Raw genomic sequence first — 8797 nt, 5'->3', positions numbered from 1 at the left:
GCGTTTCAGGAGGCTGAGGCAGGAGGATCACTTGAGGCCAGGAGTTTGAGACCAGCTTGAGTAACACAGCAAGACTTCAGCTTCTAAAATTATTATTATTATTATTAGCCAGGAGTGGTGGTGCTTACCTGTAGTCCTAGCTACTCAGGAGGCTGAGGCGGGAGGATCATTTGAGCGCAGGAGTTCAAGGCTGCAGTGAGCCATGATCGTGCCATTGCATTCCAGCCTGGGCAACAGACAGAGTGAGATCCTGTCTCTAAATAAATAAATAAAACAGGCAAAGGGCATGGCACTTGTATAACTTCCTATAACACCAAAGATAAACTCTAAATTTGTTTACTTGGGATTCAAAACCTCACAAATTTTGGCACCTAAAAATCTTGCATCCCTTTATATGCAGTACTCCCTCCACCCACACCCCACACCCTTTTTCCTGTTATGCCAACATTCCAAGGCCTTGGGACGTTTCACCTCAATGTTCTCTCTGTCTCATTTCACAAATACGATCTGCCAACATAATTCTTTTTTCTTGTCATTCAAATCTTACAATTCAAATATTATGGATTCAGAGATTTTTTTTGGACCAGTCAAACCAATCATTCTCTATTCCATCACTGTAAATTATTTTTCTGCCTTACATGAATCAACATCTGATATTTTCTTATTTGTGGGTGTATTTATTGTGTTTAATTTATCACTAGAATACAAGCTCCCTGGGAGCAATTACCTCCTGCCTATCTAGGTATCTGCCATGTCTAGAACAATACGCGACACACAACAGGAATATTATAGACAGTGCTTGAGAAAGAAATGAATACATTAATTAGTTAAGAATATTGTGGTTAATGAATGTTTATTGGCACAAAGTTGACTGTTAAATGTAAAAAGGTTTATAAAGCCTATTGCACTGGGTTCCTTCATGTTTGAAAATAATACATATGTATGTGTGTGCATGTATGCGAAAAAATAGGAAGAAAGGAAAGGAAGAAGAAGAAATATAGGAAAATTATACATACATCAAAGTGGAGGCAAAAGTGGTTATCCCTGAATGGTGAGATAACATGATCTTTATTTTCTTTTTTAAATGTCACTGTTCTTTCTAATTTCAGGAGGGTAGGTAGAAAATGTATATATTGCTTTTGTAGTTAAAAGAACAAAATTTTAACAAACAAAAAATATTTACAGATAAATTAATTCTAGTCTCAACTTCACAATTTCTTCCCAAAACTTATTACTATAATTACTCATTAGATCATATGGCCTCTGTTTAGCAAACACACATGCGCGCGCGCACACACACACACACACACACACACAAACTCACACCCCAGAGTCTTACTTTTCATTAAAAATTTAGAAAAATAAGTTGTAACATATCTTTTACTTCAATTGCACTGTATCAATTTAGCATATTGTACAAAGGAGTCCATGAAATAGGGTAGGGTCTCACAAAATAATCCCTGATTAGAGATAATTTAATTTTGATTTGATCTTTTCTCAATTAGCAACATGCTCATTTTAGACATTTTAGATATTATCCATTAATCCAAATATTATTGTGTAGAAAAGCACCATATCTAATGGGTCAGACCAAGCTTGGCTTCCATCAGTCCTGGTGTTGTATAATTTGTACGAGAAACAGATAAATGGTTTTAAAAGGTTATACTGTCATTGTTAAACCATATATCATTATATTACTATAGTCATAAGAAAGGCATGTGAAAGTCAACACAAAAAGAATATAATAATGGAAAAAAGAATATAATATTAAACAGCAACTAGGATATTTTGAACTCAAAGTAAACTAAAATTCTTTGCCTCACAAATAAGCTACTGGTCCAAAACTCATAACATGAAACAATTTTTCAAATGAGAAATAGCAGTGAATATTCATTTGAAAATAAAGACAGAATTTAAGCAGGTAGGATTTAATTAACCAAACTGGAACATAGCCAGACCTCTTCAGCTAACATCTCTGCTCATTAATAGATAACATTATTCCTGCCCTGCTAAACCCAATGTCAGGAACAGAAAACATCCTTGCTTCTCTTCCTCATTGGTAAATATCCAAAATTAAATAGGATATTAAAATGCAAGCATTTCAATTTAAAAAAAAAGTGTTTCTCTGTAAAAGGGGTATAGCCACTTTTCCACTATTAAACTGTTACAATTTGGAAGAATTTATGTCTAGGCAATAATATCATCCACCGTACTTTAAAATATAAAATTGAGTGATTAGATCGTTACTGCATACTACAGTGGACTTGTCATGTTTTGTCTAACAAGCTCCTGTTCCTTTCCTTTCTCCAAGTTGCACTCCATTATTTCAGGAGCTACTTCAACCCTGGTCCTTTGAATAAAGTGCTTATTGTGGGAATGGTATCCTGGTCCACCATGATGATCCAGCAATAGATGCACAATTCAAGCCAGCTTATTTTCCAGGATTTTTCAAATTGCATGTAGAGGAGTGACCTTTCTCTCTCCAATAGGAAATCTGAAGCTGTGGTCCCCATAGAATGCTGGCCCCCAATCTGGCCTCACCTAAGGGTGAGGCAAATTGAAATTAAGATTGTGAAATAGATGCCTCAGACATCAATCAGAAATGTTTTTAAAGAGAAAGTGTGAATAAGGAAGGCTGGAGGCTAGAGGACGCTTCATTTGTGTCAGACTTCTTTGGCAAGAGCTGTTACATATTCCAAAAATCAGGTCATGGGAGTTGGCAGTGGTGTCTAACATAGAATAAAGTTTGGGAGATATAGTCCTCTCAGAAACAGTAAGAATATTTATAGACATAATTACAACTAATAATTTGATCTGGGCTTGATAAATTATCTTTCATCAGAGTTCAAATATCCATCATCATAATGATTCTTTTTACTCATAATATTCTTGGGAAGTAAAGGAAGACTCAATATTACTATATATAATAACAAGAATATTGTTATACAGCAATATTATATACTAATATGTAATATTAGTATATCTTTATTACATAATGTTATATAGTGTTAATAATAATAATGTTTCAGTGAAAACAGAAACATCAGCTGGGACCAAGCTGGAGAGACAGGGTCAAGGTGGTTACTTGAAGGTGCGATTCCAGTCCCTCTTCAGAGACACCTTTATATCCATCTGTCCAGATCCTGGTGGTTTAATCTATTCTTACAATGCTTCTAACTGTTCCTGTATCTACTGCATCCCCTTCTTAAAAAGCTACTCTCTGTTTAAACTAACTTGATGTTGTCAATTGCAATAAAAAATTCTATATCACCTACAAAGGACACAGGAGATGTGTATATAGGTAACAATACACTCATTTCTATTTTTCAACATAGATGGCATGGTGCCTCAGGAGGGAGGCTGGGCAATTGCGCTACAGTATTTCATGGGGTAAACATGTGGTACACACAAATAACTGCTTGACTTTTACTTCGTTGAAGTTTTGCCCCACATAACCCTATTTGAGCTACATTAAAGTCCTGCAAAGGATGCAAACATGTCTTTATTCAGCAATTTTTCCCAAATGTAAACAAATCCGACCAAGACTTTGGAGAAATTTGTGCAAGTTTTACATGCATACTTACTATGTGAACGTGGAACTTACCTTAATATACTTCAGTGAAAGGGTAATTGGATGACCTTAAAATCTTTTTAAAAATCGGCTGGGCACATTGACTCATGCCTGTAATCCCAGCACTTTGGGAGTCCAAGGTGGGTGGATGACCTGAGGTCAGGAGTTCGAGACCAGTCTGGCCAACATGGTGAAACCCCTTCTCTACTAAAAATACAAAAAAATTAGCTGGGCACAGCTACTCGGGAGGTGAAGCAAGAGAATTGCTTGAACCCGGGAGGCAGAGGTTGCACTGAGCCATTGCACTCCAGCCTGGGCAACAGAGCAAGACTCCATCTCAAAAAAAATTTTTTTAAGTTAGTATTTGCAAATAGATTTATATCCTGGGAATATCAAATAATCATGGATTATCTATGAGTAGACTCAATATGTATGGGCTCATCACACAAAAGTATTTAAGAAGGTTAGGGAAACATTACTAATATGAGAAAAAACTAATTTGGATGTAGACAAGCATTGTTCATTTATTCAACAAATATTTATTTTGCCACTGCTAGATACATACCCAAAAGAAAGGAAATCAGTACATCAAAGAGATATCTATACTCCCTAGTTTGTTGCAACACTATTCACAGTAGCCAAGATTTGGAAGCAACCTAAGTATCCATCAACAGAGGAATCAATTAAGAAAATGGGGTACATAGACGCAATGGAGTACTATTCAGCCATAAAAAAGAATGAAACCCTGTCATTTGCAACAACATGGATGAAACTGGAGGTCATTATGTTAAATGAAATATGACAGGCACAGAAAGACAAATTTTGCATGTTCTCATGTATTTGTGGGAGCTAAAAGTTAAAAGAATTGGACTCATGGGGATAGAGAGTAGAAAGACAGTTACCAGGGGCTGGAAAGGGTAGTGGGGACTGGAGGAGTGGGTATGGTTAACGGATAAAAAAAATATTTAGAAGAATGAATAAGATCTAGGATTTGATAGCAAAACAAGATAATCATAGTCAATGATAATTTAATTGTACATTTTTAACTAACTAAAAGAGTGTAATTGGATGGTTTGTATAACAAAGGATAAATGCTTGGGGGGATGGAGATCCCATTTACCCTGATTTGATCATTACACATTGTACATCTGTATCAAAATATCTCATGCACCACATAAATATGTATGCCTACAATGTACATATATATATATATATATATATATATATATATTCTGCACCTTCTATATGGCAGATGCTTTTAGAGATACTAAGTTTTTAGAGGCACAAAGTCTTGGTCTAATGCTATTGTTGTCCTGAAGCAGTGCTGTGCAATGGAAATAAAATGAGACCACACACGCAAGCCACATTTGTAGTTTTAAATTTTCCTAGTGAGAACATTTCAAGGAAGAAAACAAAGAATTGTAATAAAATACCGTATTTAACTTGCTATATTTAAGATACTATAATTTCAATATGTAAACACAATTTAAAATTTTTAATGCAATATTTTACACTCTTTTTTCCACACTAAATATGTAAAATTCATTGTATATTTTGTTTGTTCTTGTATTTTTAAAAATATTTTATTTTTAATTTCCGTGGGTACGTAGTAGTTGTATATATTGATGGGGTACATGTGCTATTTTGATAGAGGCATGCAATGCATAATAATCACATCATGAAAAATGAAGTAACCATCCCTTTTCATGTTTATCCTCGGTGTTACAAACCACCCAATTATATTCCTTTAGGTTATTTTAAAACATACAATTAAATTATTCTTAGTATAGTCACTCTATGGTGCTATCAAATACTAGGTATTGTTCATTCTTTCTAACAATATTTTGTACTCATTAACCATCCCCACCTTCCCCCCACCCCATACTAACCTTTCTAGCCTCTGGGAACCATCCTTCTATTATCTATCATTGTGTATTTTATACTTATAGCACCCTCAGCTGAGACTAGCCACCTTTCATATGTCCACTAGCACAGGTGGCCGGTGGCTGCCATATTGAACAGTGCAGGTCTACAGGGTAGTAAAAGCTAAGGCCTTATTAAAGTCCAGGCTCCACAAGCCTAGGAGATATAGACTGTCCCCATCTTCTCAATAAAGTAATTGAGGTAAATGGAAATTAACTTCGTTGCACTCACACAGTGTCTAAGTGTTCTAAGGGTCTATTCCTATCCAATAAATCACCCCCAAAACGTGATTGCCTAAAACAATAATTTATAATTCTCCCATGCTGTTGTGTGGATTGACCTGACCTGACTAAGAGGCTCTTTCCTGTGCCTGTAGGCCTGTTACTCCAGAACTTGAGTCAACTGAAGGCCTAATTGCAATGGACACAGATGCTGGCTACTTCCTTTGCATGTCAGGGGTTTCTGCTGGGTTGGTTTGCACAGCTGGGGGCTTGGTAGACACATCTCTCTTATTCTGTGTGGCTTTCCATTTGGCTAAGTCCAGGCTTCCACACAGCAAGGCAGTGTCATAGTGATTGACCATGTTAGAGATACCTGGATTTCCCAGAGAAAATGTCCCAAGAAGTCCCAGGTGGAAGCTGCAAGACATTTATGACCTAGCCCAGGAAGTCACTGTCATCTTTTATTGCCCAGAGCCAGCCTGCATTGCTAACAGGACAGAGAATGTGTACTAAGAAACATGGTTTGTTGAGAATCTGTCTTAGGAGATTAGTTTCCAAAATAAGCAGGAGAGTAAGAATTTAAAGTCAATTAGCCAGGCATCAGAAATCATATGCTTAATAACTGTGGTTATTAAATACTATATAATAACTACTGTATATGTAGAATATACCATATGATATGGTTCGGCTGCATCCCCACCCAATCTCATCTTCAGTTGTAGCTCCCATAATTCCCATGTGTTGTGGGAGGGATCCAGTGGGAGATAATTGAATCATGGGGGTGGTTTCCCCATACTGTTCTCATGGTAGTGAATAAGTCTCATGAGATCCGATGGTTTGGTAAGGGGTTTCCCCTTTGCTTGGCTCTTATTCTCTCTTGACTGCCACCACGTAAGACATACCTTGCACCTTCTGCCATGATTGTGAGGCCTTGTCAGCCACATGGAACTGTGAGTCCATTAAACCTCTTTTTCTCTATAAATTGCCCAGTCTCGGGTATATCTTTATCAGCAGCATGAAAACAGACTAATACACAACATATCCCACATGTATTTTTATTCCCCAATACCTAGTATTGTGGCTGGAACATGACATGGACTCAGTGGATACTGCCAAATGAATTAAATAGATGTTGATCTACATATTCTGTTTATCTAGAGTTTATGAGACCTTCATTGTGAGATCAGTGTAACAAGAATTCCTAAGTTTTTAATGCATTCAGATCATGATGTTATGTGCTATAGGGAGTATTATAAGGTTTTATGTCCCTTGAAATCAACAGCTGGGTCTCATTCTTTTTGGATCTCCCCATACTGAATAGTGCAGTGTTAATCATTTAGTATGCACTTGATAATTATGTTGGATTTAAAAAAGTATAATAGGAAATCTAAACCAGAATCCTACAGGCAAGGAAAGCTACAGAATATTGATTCAGGCTTCCAGACACTTATATAGGGAGAGCTTAGATTGACAGGAATGGCATTGAATAGCAGCAGATATTAGCACCTCATGTCACCTTTCCTACAGTGTGTATACGTTTTGAAATTCATTCTAGCTGCCTAGCTAGAACTAGCTGGAAAGATGGTATAATTCATAAAGCTAATAATCTTTTTGGCACATAGTTTGTGATATGGCACTTGGATTCTAAACACCTATATGATTTGTGCTGCCAATTGTGACTCAGTGGCTGGGAACTTTTTATTCATCTTACAGTAAACTGGAGGACTTTGTAGCTTTATTATTTTCTTACAAAGATTGACTAAAAAAATACTGCCACTCATCGTAAATAATTATCACCATAAAATATTCATAGGCTAAGACATGTGGATATGCCTTGAGGATTTTCACATGAGGAAAACCTAATAATGTTTAATAGATGCAAATGGTTACATTATATCAACTGAGTATAGCAATAAGGAAAAACTTCAGTGAAAAATTCCCATTTTCCTAGTTAGTATCATTATATACAGACTGGAGCTTCTCTTGGATGATTTTAGACTAATTTCCCCATTGGAGTTTCATGCTGGAGTGATACATGAAATCCTGATTTGCTTCCTCTTTCTTCCTAATATCTGAAAGCTTTCATATTGATTTTCAGAAAAGCATTAGCTAATTCACAGAGAGGTTTTTGTGTAGGACCTGAATAACCTTACGCGTGGTGCAACGCTGTTACTCATCTTCTTTCACAGGCAGTTTAATGAGCAACACATGAAAGCACAGAATCTATTCTCACGGAAAAGTTTGAACAAGTCAAAACAATCTCAGCATCTATTCATGTTACGGTATTCCTCATGGTGTTGAGAAACACCGAGTTTATACTTTCAAAACATCAGGATCATGCCTGGCATACAAACCTTAACAAATGTTAGAAGTTATTATTATTATCATCTATATCATTATAATCAAGTCTTTAACAAGGTTTAGTTTTTTTTCAGTACAACCATAATTTGTTTTAATATAGGCATATTAGTATTTACTATACTTTCCTTCTTAAAGTACTGTCTGTAGGATAACACCACTGAATTTGCAAGATGATGATATCCTATAAGCTTTCATTTTCTAAAGTGTAAATAAGTATGGCTTCAATCACAGTCATTCTTAGTTTGCACTATTGTCTGTAAATGGGCTTTATAGCTAAAGCATATTGGCTCGACATCAGAAAAAAATCGTAAATGGTTTTTGATGGCTCTTTGCAAAATATAACCAATTATTGATTTGAAATCCTGCTTAGCCACAACAGAATACTCTGTAATCAATTACATTTGGAGGTTTAACCTATAGATAGAAGACATGAAAAAACTGAGTTAATGACTTTTTCAACTGGCCCAACGATATCCCTGGGGGGCAAAATGTAATCCTCAGGACTGTTGGTAATTTCCAATTGTTGCTGCCACACTTGCTGTTGGGGGCAGAGCTTCCTATGACTGCGCCAACAGGCTACTCTAGACTATCACTTGTGTTTCCGCAATAAAAGACCAATGCAAGCCATTTTTTTCCTCTCTTTTCCAAATACTACTGATCTTCCTATTTCCATGGTAACCGACTCCTGCTGGCATGATCAAGAAAAACCTGATTTGGGATT

Source organism: Pan troglodytes, chromosome 8, assembly GCF_028858775.2.
Source record: "Pan troglodytes isolate AG18354 chromosome 8, NHGRI_mPanTro3-v2.0_pri, whole genome shotgun sequence".
Taxonomy (NCBI): domain Eukaryota; kingdom Metazoa; phylum Chordata; class Mammalia; order Primates; family Hominidae; genus Pan; species Pan troglodytes.
This window is presented reverse-complemented; position numbering follows the sequence as displayed.